The sequence below is a fragment of the Nannospalax galili genome, unplaced genomic scaffold, assembly GCF_000622305.1.
Source record: "Nannospalax galili isolate Female #2095 unplaced genomic scaffold, S.galili_v1.0 scaffold639, whole genome shotgun sequence".
Lineage (NCBI taxonomy): Eukaryota > Metazoa > Chordata > Mammalia > Rodentia > Spalacidae > Nannospalax > Nannospalax galili.
Window position 1 is genome coordinate 313,371 of NW_008344644.1, and position 18,018 is coordinate 331,388.

The following is an 18,018-nucleotide window of genomic DNA, read 5'->3' on the forward strand; positions in this document are numbered from 1 at the left end:
TCAGTCGTTCTAAGATAAACCTTACCTAGACATATATTTCTTGATCTGCTATGTATAATTTGTCAGTAGGTTGTAGGAGTAATATGGTTCTCTCTGATTTTCAAAACTAGCTAGGCACTGTTTATCTCTCACATTGTCTCACCCCTCCATCATGGTTTTCCCACTTAAGGTGCCCCCATTTCCCCCCTTTCTCCCTTACTAATACCCTTCTCCTATGACAAGGAACCTAGGGGATAAAGGGAAAGAAGGATCTCAAGAGAGGTAGGACCATAGGAGAAGGGTAAGCATTTTCTGAAGTGTTCTTTCACACTTTTTAGGAAGGCAAGTTTAAAAAAATAGTAATAATTTCATTAATCCTCTGAGAATTTCATATAATTAAGCTTCATCATATTCAGGTCTCCAACATCTCCTCTCAGATTCACACTCACCTCCCTACTCTGCCTCATTTCATGTCTTCTGTTATTTTTAAGGCCTAGCTAGTCAAATCTGTGCTGCCCAAAAGTGCTTAGGTGTGGGTTCTTACCCAGGAGCCTGGTCCACCTAGCCAGCATCACACCTTTAAAGAAAATTGACTCTCCCTCTCTCATCAGCTATCAATTGCCAATAGTTTCTCAGCTAGGGCTGGGCTTCTCAGCTAGGGGTGAGCCCACCTCCCCCTCCATGCTGGGTTTTGTCTGTCTTGGGTTTGTATGGGTTTTGTGCATGCTGTCTCAAGCATGGTTCATATTTGTAACTGCCATCTTGTGCCTGAAAAACATTGTTTCCTTGTATTCATTCACCATCTCTGACTCTTACAATCTTTGTGCCCCCTCTTCTACAATGATTAGTGAAATCTGGGCATGATATAGGTGTCCCATTTAGGGCTGAGCACTCTGCAGTCTCTATTCTCTGCATGCTGACCAGTTGTGAGTCTGTGTTAACCACCATCTGCAGCAAGAAGAAGCTTCTCTGATTAGAGTTGAGAAATGCACTAATCTATGGGTATAAATATGTCATTAGGAGTCAGTTTAATAGTATGTTCATATAGCAAGATAATAATAGTAGGTTCTCCCCTATGACCTGTGACCTTTCTGGCCACAAGTTCTTGGCCCTGATAACAGTACCAAGTATGGGCTCCATCTTGTAAAAAGGACTTTTAATCAAATTGGAAAGTGGTTAGTTACTTCCATGACATTTGTGCCACTATTGCATCCATGAGCCTATAGAAACCTCCAAACTGACTCCATTTTATACTAGCTGTCTTTTGCGCACTTTGTGTCTCTGCCCAGCCTCCACCACCATGCCCATCTCCCTCTCTCTCTCTCTCTCTCTCTCTCTCTCTCTCTCTCTCTCTCTCTCTCTCTCTCTCTCTCTCTCTCTCTCTCTCTCTCTCTCTCTCTCTCTCTCTCTCTCTCTCTCTCTCTCTCTCTCTCTCTCTCTCTCTCTCTCTCTCTCTCTCTCTCTCTCTCTCTCTCTCTCTCTCTCTCTCTCTCTCTCTCTCTCTCTCTCTCTCTCTCTCTCTCTCTCTCTCTCTCTCTCTCTCTCTCTCTCTCTCTCTCTCTCTCTCTCTCTCTCTCTCTCTCTCTCTCTCTCTCTCTCTCTCTCTCTCTCTCTCTCCATTTCAGGGAGTACATTGTTTCTACAACACTGGGAAACAGATACAACCAGGTAGAATGCTCTCTCCCAGCTACACTTACAGCACTAAGGAGCCCATTGTTTCTTTCTTTCTTTCTTTCCTTTGGGGTGAGCTACCTCTTGATCATCAGCTAATTTAAAGGACTCTTAATTTGACTATCACTGTGTTATGTTCTTCTTCTGTTCCTCATGCTATAACAATATCTTGCCATTCCAGTCATTACTATAGCTCGCAGGGTTCATAGCTGGGTAAGGCTGATGATTACTTTTCCCTTTCAATGGTGTGTGTGTACAGCACCTTCCAGCTCTTTGGAAGTTAGGCAGTAGGGATGAAGCTTCAGGATCGGTACCAGCTTGATTTCTCCATATTTGTTCAATGACTCACAAATGCAGTATTTTCAGCAACAGATTATTACTTAAAATGAAGGGAAGGCTAGGGAGATGGCTCCATGGGTAAAATGCTTGCCATGCAAGCATGAGAACTTGTGTTCAGTCCCCAGTACCTACCTATAATCCCAGCACTGGAGTGGTAGAAACAGTGTTCATTGGCCAGCCAACTCAACCTAATCAACAAGCCCCAGGTTCCAGTGAGAGATTCTGTATCAAAAAACAAGCTGGAACTGGGGAGATTGCTTGATGGATAAAGCACTTGCCACAAAGGATGAGAACATGAGTTTAGATCGGTTCAGCCTACATGAAGCCAGATGCAGGAGAGCTTCTACAACAAGATGGGAGACAGAGAAAGAAGAATCCCCAGAACCCTGGGCCAGCTGGCCTGGCACGTGCAGCAGAATGACAAGAATTCTGTCTCAAACGAGGTGGAAGGTGAAAACTCACACCTAACGTTCTTCTTTGTGTACCACATAGACAATGGCATATGCATACCCATATTCACATACACAGACATGCACACACACATAAACAAACAGGCTAAATTAAAAATTAAGTTCAAAAAGGCAGGGTAGCTCCTGGGGAATGGCACCTGAGGTTGAACTCTGGCCTCCATATGTATGTGCATATACCATCACATGAACCCACACACATGTGCCTATACACACACACACACACACACACACACACACACTAAAGGAACAATAAAATTAAATACAGCATCATTTCCTATCTGGTTATTACATTTAACTTCTCATTAAACATGAGTCACTTTTACCACCATGATATAATTTCTGAAAGAATAAATTTAAAACACCTAGCATAAGGTAGGCATGGTGGCGCACACCTTTAATCCCAGCACTCCGGAGGCAGAGGCAGGCAGATCTTTGTGAGCTCAAGGCCAGCCTGGTCTACATAGTGAGTTCCAGGCCAGCTGGGGCTACAGGGAGACCCTGTCTCAACAAAAAGACCAAAAAAAAAAAAAAAAAAAAAAACCTAGCACAGAATTTGACATACATTAGCTTGCCACCTTTGTTTTTGTGTGTGTGTCCACCATGCATGTGAATGTAGGTATGTTCATATGTATATGGGTACGCTTGGGTAAGCATGCATGTAGAGACTGAAGTTGCTATCAGGCATCTTCTTCAATCAGTCTTCACTTTATATGTCAGGTCAGAGTCTCCCTATGAACCCTGGAGTTCATCAATGCAGCTAGTCGACCTAGCCAGATTGCTCTGGGGATCCCCTGCCTTCTGAACGCTGAGGTAACAGGCAGTCACCAAGTCTACCCAACTTTTACTCGAGTTCTAGAATTCTGAATTCTGATCCTCATGATAGTATAGCTAAGGCCATCTCTCCAGCCTTAGCTTTGCTGTATTATTATCAACTATATTGGAAAGACATATGCTAGCTGGAAATCCTAAAGCCACAACACGCATGCCATGTCTTGTGCTTGACTATGTGGTTTCCTGTACTTAGAGTCACTGTGTTTTTGTTCTGGTAAGCACTGTTGCACAGTAAATATGCTGAGTCAGTGAGATGCTCAGAGACATTTGTAGGTCTGTAGGTCAAAGAAGACACATACTCATTAGCTACGTACACCAGAAGTGAATGGTTCAGCCCTTTGTATTGGGTGGTGCTATCATTCCTCTTCACTCTCCCATGAAATGATATACCTCATTAAAGGAATATGAACTTTATTCTACTAGCAAAAGGGAAGATACATCCAAAGCAATTGAACATGAGCTGGGAAACTCTAAGAACTGCGTGTCCAGGAAAGCTGGTAACTGAGAGCTCGTGTGACCTCCAACTTCTATTCTTTCCCCTAAGTTTAGTACCGTCATGGACTAGCGGCTTGTGTGTAGCCAGGATCCCTGTTTCCGCAGGGACGGGGCTGACATGAATAGCATAGTGTAGGTGTGTGAAGGTCTCCAGTCATTGCCCTGAACCTGCAGTCACTTTGGATTCCAGGAACAGCAGAGTCTCACAGATCGATGACCCCATGGTGCAATCACTCTGTCCCCACAAAGCAAGAGCAATCGCTTCATGGGCACAAGATTATCCTTCAAGCAGTAAGATCTTCTGAGCACCTTTGCAGAAGCAGTCCGACAAAGGATCAGCCGGACCACAGTTTTCCCAAGGCTGCTTGCCTATGTATGCCTCTCACTCTCCTGGTTCTTTCCTGAAGTCTAAAGCTCTGATCAGTACTCCCAAATGAAGTTTCCTCCCAAATGAAGCAGTCCCTCAGGAGGAAGAGAAGAGGCTCACAGTTCAGGAAGCACCAAAGTGTACGTGTCGGGGAAAGCTGAAACGTGCAAGATTGGTGAGGACCCCTCCCAGAGGGCTCTGGAGGCTGTAAACAGCTGCTAAAGGGGAGAGTCGAGGGTCCCGTAGAGCCGCCTGCACACGTGCAGAGACTTCCAGGGCTACAACTTTCATGAAGTTTCACCTGTGTGGGGTGGACTTTCTGGTGATGCAGCTGCTTTTGGCTGCACCTTGGCTCATCTTGGCTCCTCCTGTAAGTAAACCTGCTCCCACATTCTTATAAATAACCCAAAACAAACTCATCGGTTCAGTAAGTTGGACTCTGGTAGAGCCGCCTGCACACGTGCAGAGACTTCCAGGGCTACAACTTTCACGAAGTTTCACCTGTGTGGGGTGGACTTTCTGGTGATGCAGCTGCTTTTGGCTGCACCTTGGCTCATCTTGGCTCCTCCTGTAAGTAAACCTGCTCCCACATTCTTATAAATAACCCAAAACAAACTCATCGGTTCAGTAAGTTGGACTCTGTAGAGTCCTCACTTTTGTTTGTCGTGGGCTCCCTATCTGGACTGAGTAGATGTACGCCTTCAGGGAAAGTCTCACACGAAATAAATGTATTCCAAAAATGGCCGTTTTGACTAATAACCCTTCCCTGCCTTTTCACCACGACTTGTGCTTGATTTCATTAGGGAAAGTGGCAGGACCTGGCATGTTGAAAGTTCCAGAAGTGGGCCTCTGGCTTAGAATTCAGTAATAAGTGCACAGTGAGAGTCTGTTTTCCACCAGCCAGGAAGGGATCTCACTAGGACCATACCATGCTGGCCTCCAGGATTATGAAAAATGTGTTTCTGTTGTTTAGACTCCTAGTGTGGTTGTTGTCATGACCACACTCACTAGGTAAGACCCAGGTTCAACTAGAAGGAACTCCTTCATTGAGTAGGACACCAGAACCCAGTCTTTGATGGACAATACCTGGGCCTCAAACCCTTCTCTGCAGCAAGATAAAAACACATATATTCATATGCATGCAGTACCTACTCAGATATGCACACACATACATGTATATATTCACATGTGTTTTCAACTTTGGAACATGCTTAGCTGACTGTATTGATGTTCTTTCAAAGCAAAACCAACAAAAATAGATGCATGCATGAGAAAAATATAGGTGCCTCCTTTCTGTTTTCCTTTGAACATAGAACAAAATTTTTTAAAAGGAAAAAAAATGTTTATTTTTGTCCTAAAAAGATTCACTGAAGGCTTATCAGCTTAACTATAGTGGTGCATGTGTTTGTATGTAATGATAAATTTAAATACAGTGTAAAACACAAATGCTCACTATCCAGATGAGTCTTCCACAGAAAGTTTCCTAATTGTTTTTCTCAAAATTACATGATTTCAATCAGGAAAAGTTCCAATACAACCCAAGCGATATGCATTTTCATTGGGGATGTTCTTCACTCTGCTGACCTGAAACTCACTCTGTAGATCAGGTTGGCTTGACCTCACAGAGATCTGCCTACCTCTACTTTCAAAGTGCTATGATTAAAGGCCTGCTTCACTATGACTGGCACACACACACAGTGTTTAGATAATGCTCTACTTTTATTGCAGATGAAAATAAAATATATGACATGGGTAACCTGTGAGCCCTTCAAGCAATCTGCACTGTGAACTCCTTTTCATATTCAGTAGGTCTTCCAATATTGCTTTGAATAATTTGCAGAAACTGTCTTTCCAGACCAGATTTGATGCATTATTCAATCATTAGAAATTCCAGGGCTTAGCTTCCAGGCAAAAACCATCAGGAGCATCCCCCATGCCACACTCCCAGGCACTCAGTGGTCCTCTGTGGGACTAGTCCTGGGTGCCTAATGAAAGCGTTCAGCATCACCTCTGTAGTCACAGATTTCACACCACACTTAACAGGGTGGTGATTAAACAGATTACCAACATCATCAATTTACATTAGTGAAAAGATAAGACCTTTCAGAAACAAGATTTTTTTTAAATAAAGCACGCATGCTTATTAAAATCAAATGTCAAACATTTACATACTCATCTTGTTTATTTGAAGAAACAAGACTACCTAAATGAAAACCTTTACGTTGTTTGGAACCAAGGGCAGTGGTTCTAGGGTGGGAAATATCTCAGACCAAGGCTTACAGCCAAGGGGCCCATTGAAGGCACATGCGGAAAATATAAAACTCCTAGTGCCTGAACTCCCCCTATTAATCTATTTATGCTTTGTTAATGTGTTAAAGTGAAAATGTATTAATAAAGATAGTCATCTGTATATTTTTATGGCACAAAAAATGTAATTTCCCATGCAAGTGCACTTTATAAACCACTTACCCTACCACTTTCCTCCAATGTTTCAACAAGAGTATGTTCAGTTTGTGTGACAGATCTAATACTGAGGTGGCCTATCCATTACTTTGTCCATCTGTCATCTACAGCAAGCTGACTGGAGAAAGGCTGACTTTCAGACCAACTTCAGAATGACTTATGGCTGCTCAGCACTGGCTTGTGTGTCTACGAGGAGTTTCAAACCCATAGCTGATAGGGAAATGCAGTCCGTGCATATTATGGAACATTATTGGGAAATTCAAGGGGAAAGTTGAATGAGAATAATGTCAGAGGCATGAGAAACTTCTAGAATATAGTACAGAAAAACACAACTCTTTAAATCCAAGCTTATAGCCAAATAAATTAATCTCACGAATTTTACAGGAACTTGTGTCTCAGAATTAACTAGACTCTCTCCCTCCTACCAGCTGTTTTGAAAAGTTTGGGCATGGAATTGGGAGTGGCTGAGCATGAATCTTAACCCTGAAGTTTATTAGCTGTAGGACATTGACTAAAGTCTGACAGATTTAAGCGGGGGCACTTAAATTTTCTTGCCTCAGTTTCTCCATCTACCAAACAGCACACAGATGATAAGATGATAAGAAGATAAAATGACTAACTTCAGTAATCGAAGTGAACTATTATTACCATGTTTCCAGCGCTGTACTTTGGTATCAGAGTTCCAGCCCCACCTTCAGTCACTGACAAATGTACCCTTAATCCACAAATCTGTAGAAAGTCAGAAGCAAAACAGCAACAACTTCCTGGCCCTTATTTCCTGTGTCTGTACAAACTCCTTGAGAGATGCTGAAATCTGAACTCTCGATGGCCCCATCCTCTCCATTATCTCATTCTCATCATCATACATCGCCTGTCTTGACAGCACCATTCTTAGAAACATTCTTTCTGGTACTGTACAAACACTGTTAACTGAACTCTCCATTAATGCGCCATGGCTAACCACATTTGCAACAGCAGATGCGCTGTGCCCTGGGCTGCTGAGCTGGGGTATCGGCCATTAATCTTTCAGCTCTTGGGAAACTTCTAATTCTCCATGCCATATAAGTAACCTAAATTGAATACATTAATCAAACTTATTCTACACAGGTATAATTTAATAGCACAACAAAGATTCTTCAATTTGAGGCTCTTCATATCAAAAAATATAGTGGGAATTCCCATTAACAGCTGCACAGAATGGAACCGAAGGAAATGATTCGGAATATTTCCCGTAGAGTTTTAGATGCTCTTTTGTTTGTTTTCGCCTTTCCTTGCTTTAATATTTGTTGGATGGATCCTTTTTTTCATTTTGCTTATGAAATGAGCTTTCAATTACAAACTATCAAACCACACACGAAGGATGTAGAAAAGGCCAGCCACCGGCACAGCACGGAAAAGGCCGCAGCAAGCACAGCGACCTACAGCCAGGGCCAAGAATAGGAAAGTGTCCGGAGCAGCAGTTCCAAATATTCTTGCGAAGGGAAAACTCTCCAGCTGGATGAGCTCTGATGCCACAACAGTTGATTGGCCTCTGCCAGGGTGGGTGCTTCCGTGCCTGCTGCTTAAGTTTTCATAGAGCAGTACAGTTCCTTCCAGTTAAACGTTTGCACCAGCTGCGGGGTGGCAGAACGATACTGGATCAGCTTATTATTGATCGTTCAAATACTGCCACGGATCTGACTTCAGCAGCTCTGCACTTCAGCAACAACATATAATTGGGGTTTCCTGCTGGGTATGCATAGGTTGGCCGAGAGGCAAACGTCATGAGTGAACTTCAGAGTTTGGTCCAGCGTGGCTTGCTTTTCCATATTTCCCTTGATAATAATATAAGCATTGTTGTCTTCCAGCTTGCTGGAAACAGCATCAGCATTTAAACAGCATCCCTTATTCTGAAGTTGAAGTTCATTTTCACTGGGAATATGCTCCGGTGTTGCAAGGAACACTCAGTGTTCCCGTTTGCCGTCGTGAATAAAGCCATGGAATGGATGAGGCAGCCAAAGTAAAAGACATCAGCATCAGTTTGAACCCCCACTGCAAGCCTTTCAGAGGCCCCATCTTCATGACTCTGCCTGGGATATTCAGAAGAAAGACACAGCAATGCTCTGGTTTGGTGTCAGGGTGTGTGGGTGGCCAAATCTGTTCTTGTTAAACTGGATGGTCTGTCCTATGCTGCAGTGTTTATTGGTGAAGTTCTTGCATATAGATGTGCCCTTGGCATTGAGTAACTGTTCTTGAAACTGCCAAGCTAAAGCCTTTGTTTCAGGTAGCCAGGCAGGTTTAGTACGTGTATCCTGTTCAAACTGGTCATTCAGACTGCTGCTGACCACAGCAGGCACAGGTGGAAGGAGTGAAGGTTGTAGGCATTGATGACAGAATAAAGAATTGTCATACTACACTGTCTAGTCCTCCTCTCAAGAGATTCGCGACTCCCATCTTCAGGGAGGAACCTGTGGTACATTTACTGGTCAAGGTTTAAACGATCCCCCAGAAGGTTACCTCCGGAGGGAACAGCCTGAAGCTGTTGTAGGCTGGTTGCAGTGGTGGTACCCACACCAGTACTTCATGGTGAACTGGTGCTTCTGACGGATCCCATGGCTCCCTTCCACAAAAACAACTGGAGGTTTATGGTACACAGAGGACAAAATAACGAGTATAGCAGATTGGCTCATTACCCAGACTTGGCTCTATGAGTCTGTCTCCTCAGAGACTGGTGTCTTCTCAGACAAGACTACTGCTTTGGTCATCACAGGATCAGTTGAAAGAAAACACCAATAAAAATAGCAGCAATCTTGAAGATCAAGATAATCAGAATCCCAAGTAGCCAAACTCAAGACAAGTTGGAGAAACAGCTTCACTGTAGCATTAAGCAGAGTCAGCTGTGTCTGGTACTTTCCTCATGAAAACTCTCAAGGAAGCTCGCTAGTGAGTCATCTACATTGTCAATTCTTTAAGCACATTTTCCTACCATCCAAATTGTAGCTTCTCAAGCTTCTGGTTCAGCCAGGGACTCTAAGTTCTCACAAGAGTAGTAATATTTGCATACTTTTTGGAGAATTTGCAGAAGACATCCCTGATGACAACGTGGCCTCATAGATCAAGCAGTGTGCTCACACAGCACTCTGCTGATTGCTCCACCTTGATGACACATCATCCAATGGGCCACACATCTTTGTGAGAAAAGTCAGCATCTGCCTCTGTGATGTATTCCTTCAGCTCTGCCAGAACCCCAGCAATGCTGGCTCAGGATGCCAGACAAATCAGGAGGTCCAGCTTCGCTAATGTAACACAGATGGGCCCACCTTCTTTCACAAAGAAGACTTTGATTTCCTGCTTCAAGGCCTCTCTGGATACTTATGCCGATACTCCTCGGGGCGATGTACTGCACTTCTGGCTCTCCAGCAGAGTGCAAGTGGCAGAGATAATCTCTTCAGTAGCATATTGTAGCAGCCAGAGTCCCTTGGCAATTTCCATACCACTGACAGCACCAACGCTGAGTTTGCATGGGTAGCCAAGGAGTTACTCATCCACAGGTACTCTGGGCTTCCCAGTCTTGGGCGTTGAGGAACAATCCCAGCTGTTCTCGTGGAGTGGCCAAGACTGCCTTTCAGTGAGGGCATACACGGCAACTGGAGGTCTCACTTTGCATTACAGATTCATTGGTCCCCTACTAATGTTCAAAATACTTGGCTTTGGTGGATAGTGGAGCTGAGTGTATCTTAAATTCATGGCAACCCCAAAAGCATCAGGGGCAATGGCCACCACTGGATAAATACAGGAATAAGACAGTACAGGTTAAAAGGACCAAACTTATCCTAGGAGTGAGCAATTATCCCTCCCCCAAAGTATGCAGTGTTCACTGCTTTTCTGTAAAAGGACATTGGGGGGGGGTTGCTGGGCACACCATGCTTAGTATGTACCATTGGAGAGTTTCATCAGTCATGTGGTAGCTAGGAAAGATGGGAACCTGTAAAACCACTACCCCAAGTACAATGATGGATGCCATTCAGTATAGACTGTCTGGGCTTCAAAACATTACAAAACCATTAGCTAATTTAAGAAGGTAGAGATTATTCACCCAGCCCAAAGCTCCTAGAAAATGACTGTGGATTACAGAAAGCACCCCCCCAATCCATGCCACTGTGCCCAACATTGCTGTTTTGACTGAACAACTGATACAAGATGGGACTGTCTATGCTGTATTGGGCATTACTACTATATTTTTAATATTTCCTTAGTAGCTGGATCCCAAGACCAACTTGCATTTACAGTCAACAAAGAACTTTCAGAGTGCTCACACACAGTTCCCTTCACAGGCCCACTGTTATCAGAGGATGATGGCCAGGACCTTGTTTTGTTAGCCTGACTGCCCACTGTAAAAGGGTTCATTGCGTAGATGACATAATGCTAAACTCTGAGTGTTTTATAGCTTTAGGAAAGCAACCAAATAAACATACAGGGGCCCCTAAAGGAGCAAGACTAGGAGATCAGTCAACACAAGGTGCAAGGGCCAGGACAGCTGTACAAATTCTTGGGGTATTATGGGCTAGTAAGATCTGGCAAAGTCATTTTTCAAATCCTACATCAGTTTTTGCCTATAAATGTAAGAGAATTCAAAGGGATGTTATCCTCCCCTGGCACTGGGATTTTTGTTAGATAACCTTCAGTTACACACACACACACACACACACCATGTGAGTTTTTAAGTAAGTTTAAGAAATAGCACATTTCATGGGACTGGAAAGATGTCTCAGCGGTTAAGAGCATTGGCTACTCTTGCAGAGGACCTGGGTTCAAATCCCAGCACCCATATGGTGGGTAGATAACAACCATCCCTGATTTCAGTTCCAGAGGCTCCAATGCCCTCTTCTGACCTCTGAGGTCATTGCACAACACAGGTGCACTTATACACATGTAGACAATACACTTATACACATAAAATTAAAAAATAATAATAATAAAGTATTTTGAAAATAAGTGGCAAGGCTGGAGAGATGGCTCAGCGGTTAAGAGCACTGACTGCTCTTGCAGAAGAACAGGGTTCAATTCCCAGCACATGACGGCTACAAACTGTCCTTAACTCCAGTTCCAGGGTAATTCGAAGCTGTCTTCTGACTTCCACGGCATTGCACGACACGGGTGCACTCACATACATGCAGGCAATACACTCATATGCATAAAATAAAAATAGTAAATAAAATATTTTTAAAATAAAAAGAAATGGCACATTTCCCTGTGGTTTTATCAGATACTTACTATTTTTATCTCTCCTTCCCTTGCCCCTGTGTTACTCTCTCCAGTTAAAATACCCTCCATTTTTCCATTTCACCCTTTTATCCCCTTCTCTCAAGTTCTTTCCCCCTTCCCTCCAGGATCTTTCTACTTTCCTGGTTTCTGCTGTTACTGCAGGTTATACTCACATCTAAAGATTTGGAGCTAGGGTCTACAAATGAGAGAGACCATATGGCACAGCATTTGTTTTCTGGGTCTTGGTTACTTCATTCCTTATAATGCTTTCCATTTCCATTCATTTACCTACACATTTCATGATTTCATCTTTCTTTACAGCTAACTAGAACTTCACTGTGTAAATGTACCACATTCTCATTATCCACTCATCAGTTGAGGGATTTAGGTTGATTCAATTTCCTAGCCATTGTGAAAAGAGCAGCAACAAATAGGATTGAGCAAGTGTCTGTGTTGGGTTGAGTCCTTTGGGTATATGTCAAGAAGTGGCAAAGCTGGGTCACATGATATATCTACTTTTAGTTTTTTGACAATGTGCCAGACTGATTTCCATAGTGGCTGCATCAGCTTACAATCTGATCAGTAGTGAATGAGAGTTCCTCTTTCCCCACGTCCTCACAAGCACTTATTGTCAGCTGATTTCTTGATTTTAACCATTCCAACTGGGATAAGGTGAGTTGTTAAAGAGTTTTAATTTGCATTTCTGTAATTGCTAAGGATGATGAACACTTTTTTAGATATTTATTAGCTTTTTTTATTTCTTCTTTTGCAAACTCTCTGTTCAGATCTCTAGTCCATTTTTAAGTGGGTTGTTTGTTTTCTTGGTTCTTTGTTTTCTGAGTTATTTGAGTATTGTGGAAAGTATTCCTCTATTAGATGTACAGCTGGCAAAAATTCTCTCCCACTCTGTAGGCTCTCTCTTAACTCTATTGTTTCCTTTGCTGTTCAAAAGCTTTTTAATTTAACAAGATCCTATTTGTCAATGAGTGGCCTTAATTCCTGAGCAAATGACGTATCTTTTAGAAAGTCCTTTCCTGCACCTATATCTTGCAGGATGCTGCCTATGGTTTCTTCTAATAATTTAAGCATTTTAGATTTCACATTGAGATTTTTGTCCATTTGGAGTTGAATTTTGTGCAGTGTGATAGCTATGGGTCTAATTTCTTTTACATGTGGACATTAAATTTTCTCAGCACCATTTACTGAAGATGCTATCCTTTCTCCAATGTGATTGTAATTATGTCACTCATGTTTGGACTTTCAATTTTGTTCCAGTGACCTACATGTTTGCTTTTTATATAACATAGCTATTGCCATAGCCCTTGGTTGCCTCTCAGAAATTTAACCTAATACCCTTTTGCTGAAGACACCACACACTTTGGACACAAGATGGAGAAATCAAGCTGGGACTAGCCTGGAAGCCTCCTCCCTGAGGGACGAGCTCTCAGGACGCCTACTGTTAGATAGTATATTCTAGACATGGCAGGAAAGTTGCACCCATGAAATCTCCATGATATGGTTACCTAAACAGCAAGATGAACACAGCAATGTGGATGGAGAAATTCAGAAGGGTCCCACCTCTAGATGAAGAGCATTCAGTGTCTGCTAAGAATGGAAAAATCAGTTCTCTCCATAGAAAGCTCCCTGATAGGTTAGCCAATCCCACATGGCCAGCTTTAAAAGCATGTACATATAAGCACCACTAAATGGACTCAGTACACACACACACACATACACACACACACACACACACACACACACACACCACGAATGAGAAATTGAGAGGGCATGGGAACAGGGAAAAGTGGAGCAGGATGGATGAAAATTATGTAAATGTAGTACTAAGGTATGAGCTTTTCAAAAATTTTGTAAATAAAAAATATATTACCTATTAAAAACAAAAAATGTAAAAATGTTATAGGTATTCTTGGGGCTGTTGGGATTTTGGTAGATTTTCACACCCTACCTTGTCCAAGTTGCCTGTCTTTGTACAACTTGATAAAGAGGGGTCCCATTATGGGACTGGGACAGAAAGTATCAAGAGACTTTTGAGCAGGCTAAGATCCTTGTAGGACAGGACAAACTGCTATGTGCAACATTATCCCAGTGTCCCTTCACATTAGAAACCCCTAGAAGCTTCGGAGACTATATCTGGGGGATATGGACAAAACAACCTGACCAAATGATTCCAACAGGGTTTTGGCCTCAGGCACAGAAAGGAACAGAAGCTTGGTATATGGTGCTAGAACAATTTCTGGCTGTATATAAAGCACTGAAACAGGTAGAGTCCATTACTGGCCCCACATCAATAACCATAAAAACAGCTCATCCAATTAAGGGGTTGGATTGAAAAACTTCTGGCCACCTCTTTCTGAGATGGCACAGAATCAAACTCTACAAAAATGACATGCATATTTACAGCAAGTTCCATTACCAATGTCATGCAGATTGTCCTGGAGCCAGTGACCTTCCAAGACACTGAGTCTCCTCCGATAATTAAACCAATAGCTAAGCCAGATAAAGTGTTAGGAGGAACACTATTCATCCCTGTAGATGTCTGTTACACAGATGGTACAAAGAGGACACCAAACAAGAATGAGTAGCTGCAGAATTACAAATGAATACAGACACCATGTGGCTGGAGAAGAAAGGTAGGTGGTGGAAAAGTATCCAGTAGGCTGAACAAAGCACAGCATTAATAGCATTAACTCATGAGACTTGACCTGTGGCAATCTGTAATTGACAACAGGGCCTCATGTTATAGACGACCCAATGAGAATAGGAAAATTGACAGGTGTTGGGTCAGCAACTGTTAGGGCAATGAATATGGAGAGAAATATATAAGAGAGTCCAACATGAATCAGAACCCATGGTGCTCCTAGAAATCAGGAAGCAAATTGCTCTTTCCAAAGTATGGTCCATCTACCCTCAGATGCCACCAGAAGCTGCTCATTGAGTTCATATTAAGTTTGGACACAGAAGAGCCAACATGAGATGGAAAACATCTAAAACCACAAGAAGTCCTGTTAAATATCCTGATAGCCTACATGCTGTCAAGTTACATGAGGCCTGTTCCCAACTGGGGCCTTGGCAGACAGATGATATTATGGGAAATGTATACAGGTCAACTGTCCTGAAAGGGGCTAGCAAAGAGGCCATGTAGGGCCTATGCCTGTCTGTGAAGGATGCAAATAGTCCCTCATCTATGTGGACGCTGCCACAGATCACTTACAAGCATTTCCATGCAACCACCAACAGGTAAAGCAACAATCAAGGGTCTCACCAATTCAATGTTATGAATGGACACCCATGGAGAATTGACAGTGACAGGGGTAATCATTTCACAAATACTGATATTCAGAACTGGGCTGAAGACAACCAAGTTTAATGGAGTCCACCCTGCTAGGGATGCGTTAATTTTTGTAATTGGTTATTAAAACAACAGGTAAAGATTTTAAGTTCTAAGAGCACCCTGCACAGATGGAAAAGGCCACTCCCAGAGGACATAAAGTTGTTGAATAAAAACCCTCATGCCAAGGTAGGCTATCTCCATATGAGATGTTGGCTGGAGAGGCCTGTGAGGCCCCACAAACCACAAAGGCTAGAGCCTCTGCTACTAGATGCATGTCAGAGCCCATTGTTACCGACACCTCCTGCCTCAGTGATGCAGACATTTGTGTCATCCTGTTCCTGTAAGGAGCCCCTCACCCATTCTCCTAGTAGCCCCAGTAACAACTCCAAGTTGGACTTTAGTGCAATTATTACTTTGTCTATCATGTGTTCCTTTCTGGGGGGAGTAGCTGTATATGTGTTGTATCCCCACCCCCCCCAGAAAAAGTCTCTCACAAGAGTTATATTCCTGAGAATGCGGATATGCATGTCAGCTTTTGTGAATGAGAACCAGTTGTTTTCCTCGGTGTCTGTGATGATTCAGACTCCCACCAGTGGTTGTGTGAAAGTCCCCACTGCTCCACGTGCACATCAGCACTTAGAATACTCAATGTTTTTTAAAAAAAGAAGACATATTTCTTTATGTTTTTTAGGGGTTTTTTTTATGTGTGTGCATGTGGTCTATATGAGTGTATGTCAAGTATGTGCAGGTACCTGCAGAGGCCAAGAGAGGGCGTCAGATCTACCGGAGCTTACATTACAACAGTTTGAGTCACCTAATGTGGATGCTGAGAATCAAAGCCTGGTACTCTAGAATAGTAATCTCACAGTCCCTGGATTTTTTTTTTAATTTTAGCCAATATGGAAGTTTTAAAGTATAGTTTATTATTGTTTTAAATCAAAGTTCTGGTTTTTTTTTTTCTCTTTCTGTTTTTGTTATTTTTTGTTTGTTTGTTTGTTTGTTTGAGTCAGGTCTCCCTGTAGCCCCAGCTGGCCTGGAACTCACTACGTAGATTAGACTGGCCTTGATCTCACAGAGATCCAGACACCCTTTGTCTCCCAGGTGCTGGGATTAAAGACATGTGCCACCACACCTGGCTCAGTTCTCTTTTTAATGAGAAATTTTAATGGTTTATTAGACACTATAAGTTTTCATATAAAATGCCTTTTGTATTCTGGTCTCTCTACTGCTTTTCTTATTATTGATTTGTAGGAACACATGCATTGTAGCTCTTAACCAGTATGTATCCATGTATATGCAATGTACCTATATTTTTTCTTTCATGGAAAGACAGTATGCTACAGGGGATCAAGATAATGCAAATTCATACACAGATGTACTCATGGGATAGTTTCTGCTCAGGAACTCTCAAGACAAAATACTTTCTCATTTTTCACTCATTTATAAGACAGAGACAGCAGGAATTCACACCGTAATGAAATTGCTTCTTGCATGATCTTAACTGGAGTTGCTACTAAAACATCTCAAGTTAACGACTTCTACACAAAATGAAATAATGTGCTTTGTAGTAGCAGTATCCTTCATGGGGAGCAAGGCAGTCATACAAGCCACAACTATAGTCTATTCCTGAAGAGGATAAAGAAGAAAGTGGAGGAAGAGACAGGAGTGAAAGGAAGGGGAGGAAGAGGAGGAACAGGTCATTTTCTATAAAATCCCACATCACATTTTTTAAGCAAGGCAATTCAGCACAGTGAACTTGTAAGAAAGAATAGTTCCTGTATCAAGAAATCCTTATTTTATTGAGCCATGGCACATTTAATATAAAATGGAGAAGATGAATTTATCCTCTCAGTCAGTAAATGTTTATTGGTTTATGACAGGCATGGTGGTACAGGTCTTTAATTCCAGCACTATGGAGGCAGAGGCAGGCAGATCACTGTCAGATTGAGACCAGTCAGTTCTACATGGTGAGTTCCAGGCCAGCTAGGGCTGCAGGGAGACTGTCTCAAAAGACCAAACAGAGATTATTGGTTTGTTTCTTTTTTAAACTTTATTCTATTTATTCGTTTGTGTGTGTGTGTGTGTGTGTGTGTGTGTGTGTGTGTGTGTGTGTGAGCGCGCACACAGCATGCATGTGGAGGTCAGAGGACTTTGTAAAGTCAGTTCTCTCCTTCCACCTTTAATGCCTTCAGGCTTGCATAGCAACCACCTTTACCTGATGAGCCATTTCACCAGCCCTATCATTTTGTTTCTTAAAAATTATACCAGAGTTCAGATCCTGATACATTCACTCCTGGAGGATTTGTGTACAAATTTGCGCACACAATTTCCATGGTGGTTATCACATCTATCCCACAGATATACACCATACATACATAGATGTGTGTGAGACAGAGCGAGAAAGGGAGAGGAAGAATCTTTTGGTTTTGAGTGTCAAGAATCAATCCCAAGGCCTCCCAAAGGCTACGTAAGTGCTGTACCACTGAACAGCACCCCAGCCCTACATATATTTTTAATTGGATGTACAGTGAATGAGCTGGAAGCAATATTTTAAAAGACAATGGCTCAGAATTTCAATGTAATCTACTGAGGCTCTAGATGAAATCAGTCTTTTCAGCTCATTGAGTAAACATACAGTTATAATTCATGCCAAAGGAGGAAGTGACAGCAAACACTTATTTTTAAATAGCATTTAATTCTAGCTGGGCATGATGGTGCTTCCTTTAATCCCAGCACTTGGGAGACAGAGGCAAGTGGATCTTTCTGAGTTTGAGGCCACTTGGTCTAAACAGTGAATTCCAGGCCAG

The 18,018-nt window shown here is 42.4% G+C and overlaps 1 pseudogene; it reads right to left on the minus strand.

The window, feature by feature from the left end:
* Positions 1 to 8,693: 8,693 nt before the first annotated feature.
* The window catches only part of LOC115071669, a 61,328-nt pseudogene continuing 52,003 nt past the window's right edge, over positions 8,694 to 18,018 (minus strand).